Consider the following 11,396-nt stretch of genomic DNA (forward strand, 5'->3'; position numbering starts at 1 on the left):
CCCTGTAGCCCACGAGGAAGTTGGAAAGTCCCCCTAAAAGGAACAGTCATACAGCAAGCCTGGGCGAACAGGGCCCTAAGCATCTTCCGCAAAATCCCTTCATCCCGAAGACAGTTGCCTGGACCCAACTAATGATCATACAGTGGGACCTCTGGCAGGCTAAACATGATGTCTTGACCTTAGACACATTTCAGCCTCTAGCCCTAAGGTGGACCTGACAGAGGGACACCAGACAAGACCTTAGAACTGTCCTCAGGACCTGAAGAGATGATTCATTACCCTTACCTCACTTCCAACCAGCCGGCTCCCAGCACAACCCTAACCCTTAACCCACAGTGTCTTGTGATTTTGTCCTATACAATCTGCAATCTACACATCACTGGGGCATTCAGGCTTTTGAGCATTCGCTTCCCGTTCTCCTGGATGGCTCAATTTGTCAATAAAATAGCCAATCTTTCTCCGTGCAATTCTCAGTGTTTATTGTTTGGCTTCACTAGCTCTGGGTGAATAAACTCTCTCTGTTCTGTAACATGAGGCCCCAAAACTGTAGTATAAACAGGAAAGATCAGAGCTCGTGGTTGCAAGCAACAGAAGCTAATTCTGATTAACTTCAATGGGAAAAAAAAAAATCTATTCAACAACTCTTTGTAGCTCAAGGTCAACAGTGCTGGACATTGGACACCGATGCCCAAACAAGTTCTGGCTCTACCTGGATATGACCACTGTTACTGGCAGAGTGGATTCTGTGTGATCCTTGCTTCTTCCTGTCATGAACTTCTCGACAGACAGGATGAGAAAGCACACGTCTGATGTTTCATCTCAGGAGTTGGGGGCAAACTTGGTCTTGTAAACCTGAGGGTTCCTCAGACTTGAGAAGGGAACTCAGATGCTCAGCAGCCGAAAATAATGACAAATAACCAGCACAAGGGGGAATCACCAAAAAGAACTGAGTTTAATTTTTCTGCCTACTCAGCAGAATGTGGGAGCTCCAAGCTAGCAAGCAGGCTGAGAGACACGGAATAAAGTTCTATTGCGCATCTTCATTTGCAAACCAAAATTTATAGTACACACTCCACCATGATGGTGTTATTTTCAAAAGCCTGAGACAATGAGCTATAGACTCTGTGTTCATTAGCACCCAACTATCTAGTGCAGCAGTAAAGAGCCCAGACTCTCCCTCAGTTTCTGCCTCTCCCACTTACTAGCTGGGGATCTTCTCTTGTTTACCCAAGCACCCTATGCATTAATTTCCTCCATTGCAAAATGGGAATAGTAGTACCTATCTCATCGCATTATGGTCAGGATTTATAAGCTAAATGATGGATTGAATTAAGGGCCCCAATTCTTCTTTGTCCCTGTATCTATATCCAAATCACTTTACAGTCTTACTCAAGAAATAGATAGAGTCCCTTATATCTGGGTTGACCTTGTGACATGCGTTGGCCAATATATTATGGCGGAAATGATAGTGTGCCAGTTCAGAGCCTTGTCTGTCCTGCTTGGCCTTCTGTCACTGGCATGAGAACATGCCCAGGCTGGCCTGCCAGAGGACACAAGACAGGTGGAGTAGAGACGAGTCACTCCTCACCCAGTGGCCCCAGCTGACACCCAGATATGTAAGCAATCCAGACAAAGGCCACTTAGCTGACCACCCTCAGGCAAGAGAAGTAAGGGCTTATGTCCTATGTCACTGAGCTTTTACAGCTGTTTGCTATGCAGCAATAGCTTAATGCTTCAGAATAGTAAAAAAATAAAAATAAAAAATAAAAATAATTAATGTTTAGCAAACAAAAAAAAACTAAGCACATAATAACAACCCTATAAATGTTAACAAGCATACCAAAAAGGCATCTTCTGAAATGCTAGCAGCTATGTAATTTGAAAGAGCAAGGGCTAATATTCCATATAAAATTATCAACAAGATTCACCAGCCAAGGGCACTGTCCAAGCATAGATATTCTTAATGTCACAGGTAGAAAATGTCAGCCCTCTTCCTAAAACGGATCTGAGTGAAGGTTAAAAAATAAAGAACTTGCAGACCCCGGCTGTCTAGATTTGATGTCTACCAGAAGCATCTTTGGCCTTGCTGACTCAACACATAAGTTACATGTGATAAAACAGACCCTTGCAGCTCCACGTCCTGTTTAAGCCCCAGATCAATGGTTTAACTCGTATGTCAGGACAGGTAGACACCGCTACGTGATGGAAACGTTGTTTGCGATAAAATAATTTTTAGTGGCAAAAGCCAAGACAACCTCATCTGTTTTCACCGGTTTAACGTCAAATCAGCTCTTTAGAAGGTAAATTCCAGATGCACGTGAGTGTATTGTGGTGCAAGCAGATTGTTTTTATCATCTCTGTTATTGCTCGCCTCATTCAGCCCTAGTCCTTTCCCTTACAAACTTAAGTTTCCCCCCCCAAAAAATCACTATAGTAATCACAAAATAGTTTTACTTTGCAAATCTCTTGAGATTATCAAAACTCTGTTCCCTGTGCTTCCAACCTAGGTGGTATATAATGAATTCAAAAATTCAATAAATAGAGCTCTATGGGCCTACTTTTTTCTCCTGGCTTCTATGATTATCGTAATTTGATTTTATAGTTTTCTGTCCTAAGCTACCAGCCAGGGAGTAGTCTTTACTGAGTCATGAACTTTCCCATCATTAAATGTCTACACCTATGTGCCACATATCGAATAACTACATTTCATCTTCCTGGAATAAATTTTAGTTGAGACACTGGGGAGCCTACGTATGATAAAGTTTCCTTTACACTTTCACGAAGTCCTTGTGGTATGGAGTTCCGGCTTTGTCTTTGACTCCTTTTCAGGGAGCATAAAGATTGTATAACACATCTTCCCTAGAGACCAGGACATATGTTTACAAGGACAGAAATCTGAGTAATTTCCCACTGCTCCAAAGGGAATATTAAACTCTTCTGCCATTCTGTAGTATATTATTTATGGTCCCTTTTTTGTTGGCTTTTTTTTTTTTCATTTGTAAGTTCCACTCCATGTCCTGATAGAAGGTGATAAAATGCTCAATATGTTAAAAAATCTTATCACTAAATCAGGAACAAAACTATAAATTTTGGCCTTTGAAATCAAACTGACTGGTGAGGATCATTTTGCTCCTGAAATATTATAGTAGTGATCAATTTGCTGTAAAACTAAGCAGTTTAGCTCAGCAATCTATAGTTGGAAAGCAAGTTGTTCAAGAGGAAAGTTTATGCCTGGCCCAAGGGATAAATTAAATTTTATGGGGAAAATATGCATTATTACATGCGTATCTGTTTAACATATTATTCTTTTCCACATCAGTATAATAAATATTTTTAATCGTATATTTTATCTCGCATACGTATAGTGATGTGGTAATTTTATTCCTCCTGTATTGGCCCAAATATGTTCAATTAATCACAGAATAGAGAAGAGCTTTCAAATCATTTTTTAAAAATTCTAATATGCTTAGAAAATGTACATTCCTAGTGAAATGGAGTCAGTTTGCAACAGGAGAAGAGTTCAAATTATATTTCCTCAAAGAGTAAGCATCAACTTATCTACTTTATCTTTCCTCCTAATTTCAAACTCTTTCTCTCTGCATGGCAGCTTTCCGGGGAAAACGCTTGGGTTCCATTCGTAAGGAGTGATTTCACTTTGAAGATCTTGTTCACTACATGTTAGTTGTAAGAAATCAAACAGGGTGTATGAAGTCAGGGCCTGTGCATACAGAAGTAATAAATCATGAGGACTCACATTAGTTGAGTCTCAGTATTTGACAGGCTTACTAGCATCATTCCATGTAATTCCCACAAAAATTTCGTGGGGTAGGAACATTGCTATGTCCCTTTCAGAGATAAGGACACTGAGCTTCCAAAGGCTAAGCAGTAGTTGGAGCAGAAAGGGAGAACCACTTAGGAAGCCATTCCCAGAATCTCCAAGAGACAAAACAGCAGCCTAAAATAAGATGGTGGCAATGGGGATGAAGATGAACCGGTGAATTCAAGAAATATTTGGAAGATGGAACCAACAGGGCCTGATGGTTTGGGGGCCATTCCCAGAGAAATGCATTTTCCAACATTTGCCAGCACAATCTATGTGTACATGAGAATGATTTAATACTGAAAAACCCAGGCATGCTTCTACATTTTCTCTCCATCCCAACTCTCTTGCACATAAATGAGTATAAAAGGAAATGTTATCTCAAACTTCAAAAGGTAGAAAGGAGGTTGAGTTTAAAGCTCATTAACAGTTCCATGTATCATGGTGACTCTGGGGAAGAGGGGACAATTCTCCGCAGCATTTCTACGTGCCTTGCGACAGCTTTTGCCCAAGACTATCTTTTCAAGGATGTTTGTATAGCCCATAGCCTTGAAAAATAGAGATAGTCTGCTTCCAGGGCAGAAAGAAGATTTGGTTCCCGACCAGGATAATATAAATAACACCTCCCTAAGGTGTAAGGCGAAGGTTGGGTGGATTTGCCAGCAGCCCCCTTATAATATTGGAGGTTTCTTAAGCTCAGAGATCCTCAACTGTAACATAAACCCACTGTATGTGCAGAATCTACCCAGGCCACTCCACATCGCCCACATGGGACATGGGGTCAGGGGGGACAGACAAAAACATGAAGCTCATGCTGCCTGCTGTGTTGTGAGTAATAAAGTTCTTTGTTTCTGACCCAAGGGTCTCGCGTCTCTTGCCAGCATCCAAGAAACTGTGGCAAGCTCACCTGTTAGTTTGCAAAGTCAAATCTTAGTTCCCTGCAGCTCTTGACAGCTGTATTGCCCATTGTCTAGAGATTCTTTTTTTTTTTCTTTTTTTTTTTTTAGGCGAGGCAACCCTTGGTTGACCTCACAGATTACAAGGACCTTGTCAGCTTACAATCCCTTATTTTTTAGGCCTACAGCACCTGGTCTTCCTAGGTGGTCTCCCATCCTAGTACTAACCAGACCGGACCCTGCTTAGCTTCCGAGGTCAGACAATCGGGCTTGTTCAGGGTGGCATGGCCATAGACTAGAGATTCTTAAAGTTAGTTTATTTTTAAAATATTATTATTAAATTAACCAGTCTTCTTCCATTCTCTCCAAAGGAACTAGAACAGCCTATCAATTCACATTTCTCGAATTCTACCATTTTAGATTTTTACTTCCTTTCCTCATTTTTCAGTTGATATAATTACATGGCAAATAAGTATTATCGCAACCCAGAAGTATGAATTATCACATCTATCTACACTTGTAAATGTCTTAACAACATTCCAAGTAGACTGTTCCGTATAAACAAACTAGCATAAGCACTCCATTCATCAACAAATATTTACTGAGAGAGCCTTCTGAGTGCCAGACACTGCATGTGTAATAGTGAAAGAGACGACACGATCCCTGCCCTTGGAGAGCTTCACGTCTAAATAGGAAGGCAGAAAACTAATCGAGCAATTAACAACAAAAGAGATCAAGCATCATATTGGAGAGATGGTAGCTGCTGTCAAGGGGAGCTACACTGTAAGCTAATATTTGAGATTACTCACGCATAGGAGGTGTTGACCAGAAAAACGTGAAGAGGTTGTGGAAAAGTGACTCAGCCTTAGAAACAGTTGATGCAAAATGCCGTAGGTGAGCGATGCTTAGTGCACTTATAAAGCAAGAGTGGGCAAGAGAAAGAGATGAGGGGAAAGGTAGACAAGAAACAGGCGAGTGAGTTTTTGTAACCGTGAATAAGGATTCAGATCTTACCCTGCGAGCAATGAGAACCCAACAAAGACTCTTAAGCAAGGAAGTGACATGATCAAATGTACATTTTAGAAAGTAAAAATCAGTCTGGCTGTTGAATTGAGAACCCACTGGCAGGGAGAGGAGGAGAGGGGATGCTGTCATGTCACTGTAGGATTTTATAGCCATCCCTGACCTGTACCCACTAGATAGATGTCAGTAGCACCTTTCTGGCTATGACCAAAAAAAAATCCTCTGGTGAGTAAAATCACCTCAGTTGAAGACCAGGATGGGAAGCCAGATGCTAAAAAGAAATGAAGGCAGCCTGGACCTTAGGAATGGAAGAAAAGAGATGGAATCAAGAGAAATACGGAAGAACCTTTAGGTTTATCACTGGTCTGTTTATACATCCCTGAGGAGGGTCCACTGGAGTGACCCATCACTCAACTAGTGTACAGAAATGAATTTCGCTACTTGTTTCTGCCTCTTATTTTAAGCAGAACCTACTGTTGTGCTTGTCTGTCTCATCCCTGCTAAGTCGTATACTTTCATACATATGTATGCATACTTTAAATTTTTGCAAGCATAATTTAGACTTTTCAAAACAGTGACACAGTAACAAAGAAAAATTGAGACATGCATGCATTTTGAATATTGATTCCAGTTTCTCACTGACATTTTCCATGCTGCTTTGTTTTTATGCATTTGTTTTTCTTTGCTTTCCAATGTCTTGCCCAACTTTAAAAGAATCCGCAGCTAACAAGCAATTAGGCCCGCCATTACCTAGGAAATGCAAACACTGTCCCAGACCAACCCACCAGAAATATCTGCTGGTTACAAAATAAGGCTTTCACAGGCCAATGGACAACTTCGATAACAATGTTTTCATAAAATTTATTTTGGTAGAAATGGAAATTATGTTTACGGGAGGTGAACTGTATGCTAGAAGCTTTGCGAATATTACCTCAAATGTTAAATTTTCACAAATACTATAAGGAGCAATTATTTATCCCCGTTTTACAGTTACAAAATCCGAGACTCAGAGAAGTCAGGAAAGGAACTTATCTAAGACCACCTAATAAATAAGTTACAAAATAGTTTTGTAAGAAGGGCAAGCAGGGCTCACAGCTTGTTCTGTAAAGGTTTCTAAATACTTCTGGCTCTGCAAGCCATTTTATCTCTGTCCCAACTATTTGACTCTGCCCTTATAGCTCAAAAGCAGCCACAGATGATATGTAAATAATGGGCGTGGCTGTGTGCCAATAAAACTTTATTTAGGGTTGTCGACATTTCAACTTCATATCATTTCCACCTGTCGAAAATACACTGGGCGAGATGAAGACAGGGAAGGGAGGCAGGCCAGTGTGGAACACATCAGTGAGCAGGTTACTTACTACTGGGGACAACCAGGGCTTGGCCCCACAGGGGTCCTCCAGGAGAAGCAACCAGGGCAAGTCTCAGCACTGCCCCACCTAGCAAGGGAGCTGGAGGCTTATCATGTGTCAAGGATGGCATTCACCCCTCTGCTGACAGGGCACCACAGCAAGGCCTGGGGCAGAGAGTCACAGGAGCCCACAGAAAGCCTTTGGCATAGCAGGGAAATGCCTAGGGGACACCAAAAGGTCAGCTACCACTCAGCTTCCTCATCTGCAAAATAGGCCTAATATTAAGGCCTACTTTCTGAGTATATTGGACGATTAGTGAATAATATGTAAAGTGCTTTAGGGCTGGGACTAAGCGAGATCCATGAAGCACTTGCCTTGGGCATAGAATTTAAGGGGCAGCCAAAAAAACTCAGTAATCGAGATAAATCATATTTTGTCGCAATATTTTTTAAAAATCAAAATTAATGGGGGAAAAAAGCCACAATGAGCAAAATATCAAAATTTTTCATAAAATTAGGATCTGGGCTGTGTGGATCCACATTGGAGCCTGAGGCAAAAGAGAAAACGTGTATCCCCACATGCATGCTTTTATGTATTTTTTAATGGTTAATTTTTTTTTTCAGAATTAGATTTTGAAAATATTAATGATGATTTTGCTTCCATTAAAGCCAGAAAAAAAAAATTATAATCAATTCTGTTTGGGGTAAGTATAAAATACTTAAAATAACATTATGCTTTAATATACCAACTTGTCAATTTTCAGTACTTTTTTCAACTTCTCTAACGTTCTGGAAAAATACTATTCATTAAAAAAATACATAAATGCATGCATATAGGAATGCACATTTTCTCTACTGCTTCAGGTTCCAACAGGACTTCATAAGACACTGTTAATGATCCTGTCTTTATTTAAAATTTTGATATTTTGTTCATTATGGATATTTATGTTAATTTTTTTAAATGCTGCCTTAAAATATAAGTTATCTTGATTACTGAGTTTTTGGAGGTGTTCTCCCCTAATTTTGCTCCAATAGTGAGGGCCTCAACTCCTTGGCCCCAGTTAGTACATGCCTGGCACATAATAAGCCACGTGCTTAATAAATGTCAGCTTTATAGCTCATCTTCAAATGCAGTTTATCCATCACCATGGCAAGGATCCTTTCTTACATCCTCCACACTGCTTCCTTGGTCAATCAGAATAACCACATATTCACATCTTAGCAGATAACCAGTCACCACGATAAATTATATCTTTTTCCTTTCTCATCATGGCATGTAGGGGAAAAAAATTGCAGCCTTTTATTGAATAGTTCTGAGGCATACGTGTTGATAACTATTCACATAACCTGTTATGGAAGGAAAAAGTTAGCAAAGCCAAGGCAATTATGGCTGGATAATTTGAAGGGCCCACTTTTTCTTGACAGCAAATTAATTGATGTTATAATGGCTATGTCACCCTGTCATCCATCAACATTTATTGAGTTCTGACAATGTGCTAGGTTCCACGTGAAATAGAGCACACCACGCACACATGTGCGCACACACACACACGCACACACGCCAAAATCCCAACTTATTCGTTACCAAGTATGATCCACTGTTGGTACGATTTATACGTATATTTTTTCTATATAAAGAGAAATATTGTTGCCTGTACCCCTGTTCTGTCTTAGCCCCCTTCCCTCTCTCCTCCCCCACATCTTCCTCCCCCCATTTATCTTAGCACAACGGCTCTGGTTGGTTTTGAAAATGAGTTGTAATCAACTTCTGAAATGCAATAAAGAGAATTCTGATTTGTGGGGAAGAAGGAGATTTGCAGATCTGATAGATGCATTTTAATGACTCCCATTTATTAATGACCCAGGCTTTCCAGAACCACTTTCAAGAACTGAAGCTGTAATCAACTCTGCTAATTTGGTCTCACAACGTATCACTGTAGAAGCAATGAAAAGAATCAACAGAAACTGTCTAACCAACTAACCCCACTTTGCTCTCTAGGCCCGTTGGCAGGGAGGTGCTGGGATCTGGAGAAGTAAATAAACAATAGCTTTGTTGAAAGTGTTCCTGGAAAAGGAAAAAAAAAAAAAAAACCATGAATCAAAAGAAAAAAAAAATCACCGAGTAATTTAAAAAGAAACTTCTTTCCCAATTGCCGACTGAGACATTAAAGAATGGCAAGAAGCAAACCCCAACAAAAAAACAACTGTTTAATTTTTATAGTTGGTGTTAGAAATTAAAATAAATGCTGGAGTGTATTCGTGACTTTGTCCCTAACTCCACGGCCCCATTTTCTAATTTATTCATTTGCGTATGTATATTTATTCATTCGCGTATGTATATTTGCATATTCCAGTATCAGATCAAGATCTACAGTAGTGAAACTTCATCCTTAACCCCACATTTCCTTTATTCCAGCAGCTATAGTTACAACCTAATGTTATTTTAACAGTTTTTCTTTAATTTAACGATATTTAATTTGCATTCGCTCAAGTGACATACAATAGATCATGCTATTACCATGATTTATATCAGATGAACTGGCATAAATTCAACATTATAAATTGCGCCTGTAAATGAAACTATTATTTTACAGGAATTACTGTAGCAGAAAGGGTAAGGACCCTCCAGTCAACCTTAGTCAAACCCACTCTTTAGAGTTTTATATTTTATGCCCGCAATAAATGCTTTTGTGAAAGCCCATAACCCACAAAAAAGTCATTCGAAGTACATTAATTACGATAATACTATCCAAAAAAGCTGCAAGGGCCTATTTTTGTGACATCATTCTCTGATTTCTTGCTGCCTTAAATTATCCCTTTGATGGCTGCAGAGATTAACAGTCATACTTTTGTCATTAAATATAAGGCATTTTAAAGCTTAATCCACCTAAGTTCTAATTGATATTGCTTTCAGTTGGCAGATAGCGACCTGATTTATAATTTAAATATGCGGCATTATATGCATCTCTTCAGTATAATGAAAAAGCAAAGTTCCTCTCATCTTTCTCAGCAATGTTAACATCAAGGAAAAGTCGCTTTCTTTTTTCCTTTTATATCCTAAGCCTAATTGAAAACTGTTCATTGAATTTCAACATGATAGAAAAGTCTTTTTATCTCTCAATTTGTCCATTAGCGATTATAATTGAAGTATCTGCTACATAGCTGAATTGATATTGTTCTTGTTTAAATTCTGAATTTCTCTAAATCTTTCAGAAGATATCAAAAAATGTATCTGTGTATATATGCACACACACACACACACACACACACACACATATGTGGCTTAGGCAATAGCAGCTAACGACATAGCTCAAATGGAGCATTCGACTGACTAACTCTCCATGAGGATAAAGCCACACAAAGGAGGAAGCCATCTAATTTTGCTGGAGAACGTGTTGCATAATAATTTTACAGGCGTGACCATAAGGTTTGCTAATTGCCACATCTGTTAAACAGCTGTCAGAGGCTCCCCACATGCTGCCATCAATATTACAACACAGTACATTACCAGGAGTTTTATTGTTTTCAACTGTTATTTATTTGTCATAGACATTACTAAAGCTAATGACGTCTGTGTTACACCACTAATTATTTTTTGTTTTGTTTTTTTTTTTAGAAACCTCTACTCAATCCAGTTTTGCAGTTTGGATCATGTCTTTCTTTCCTGCCCCCGCCCCGACCCCTGGCTTCCCGTAACTTCCCTGACAACCCTTCGTGCTGATGGTATGAATTTTTCTTCATCCGCAGTCATAAATATCCTAATAGGTTTGTAGAATTCTTTTTTTTAAAAAGGAAATTCGCAAAATGTCTTCATTCTTTAATGGCAGGGCTGAATTCTTTCACTAAATCTCTAAGCTGAGCCCATGTTAGTTCTGATAAGTGTACAAATATAGCACTGTTTAGGCTGCCTTTATAGGGCAGAGTTAGTCTTGCTGATGTTTTGTAATTACTTTTATATTTCACCTAGTTCCTGACTGGTGCATTAAAAAAAAAAAAAAAAAAAAACAGCAAACCACGACATCTATTAAGTAGAAAGCGGAGATTGACAAACTGCAGACTGAGCAAAATACGCACGGCCTGATTTAAAATGAATTGATAGGTGTCACTGATCTCTATTATCCATAGAATGTGTGAGTTCCATATGATGTATTATTTATCCATAGTAGATGCCTTTTTGTTTCATTAATAAACCTGTATATTAGAGATATACAGTACTGATGATTAGTTCTAGGCAATGCACAATGACATGATATTTGCCTGCCATTGCTCAATTATTTTCCTCATTTTTTTCCCTGTGTCTTTGCAT

At 39.2% G+C, this 11,396-nt stretch overlaps 1 pseudogene; it reads right to left on the reverse strand.

Moving 5' to 3' along the window:
• Positions 1 to 4,895: 4,895 nt before the first annotated feature.
• On the reverse strand, positions 4,896 to 5,012 carry LOC111743661 (annotated as a pseudogene).
• Positions 5,013 to 11,396: the final 6,384 nt, after the last annotated feature.

This window comes from Pteropus vampyrus, unplaced genomic scaffold, assembly GCF_000151845.1.
Source record: "Pteropus vampyrus isolate Shadow unplaced genomic scaffold, Pvam_2.0 Scaffold117, whole genome shotgun sequence".
NCBI lineage: Eukaryota > Metazoa > Chordata > Mammalia > Chiroptera > Pteropodidae > Pteropus > Pteropus vampyrus.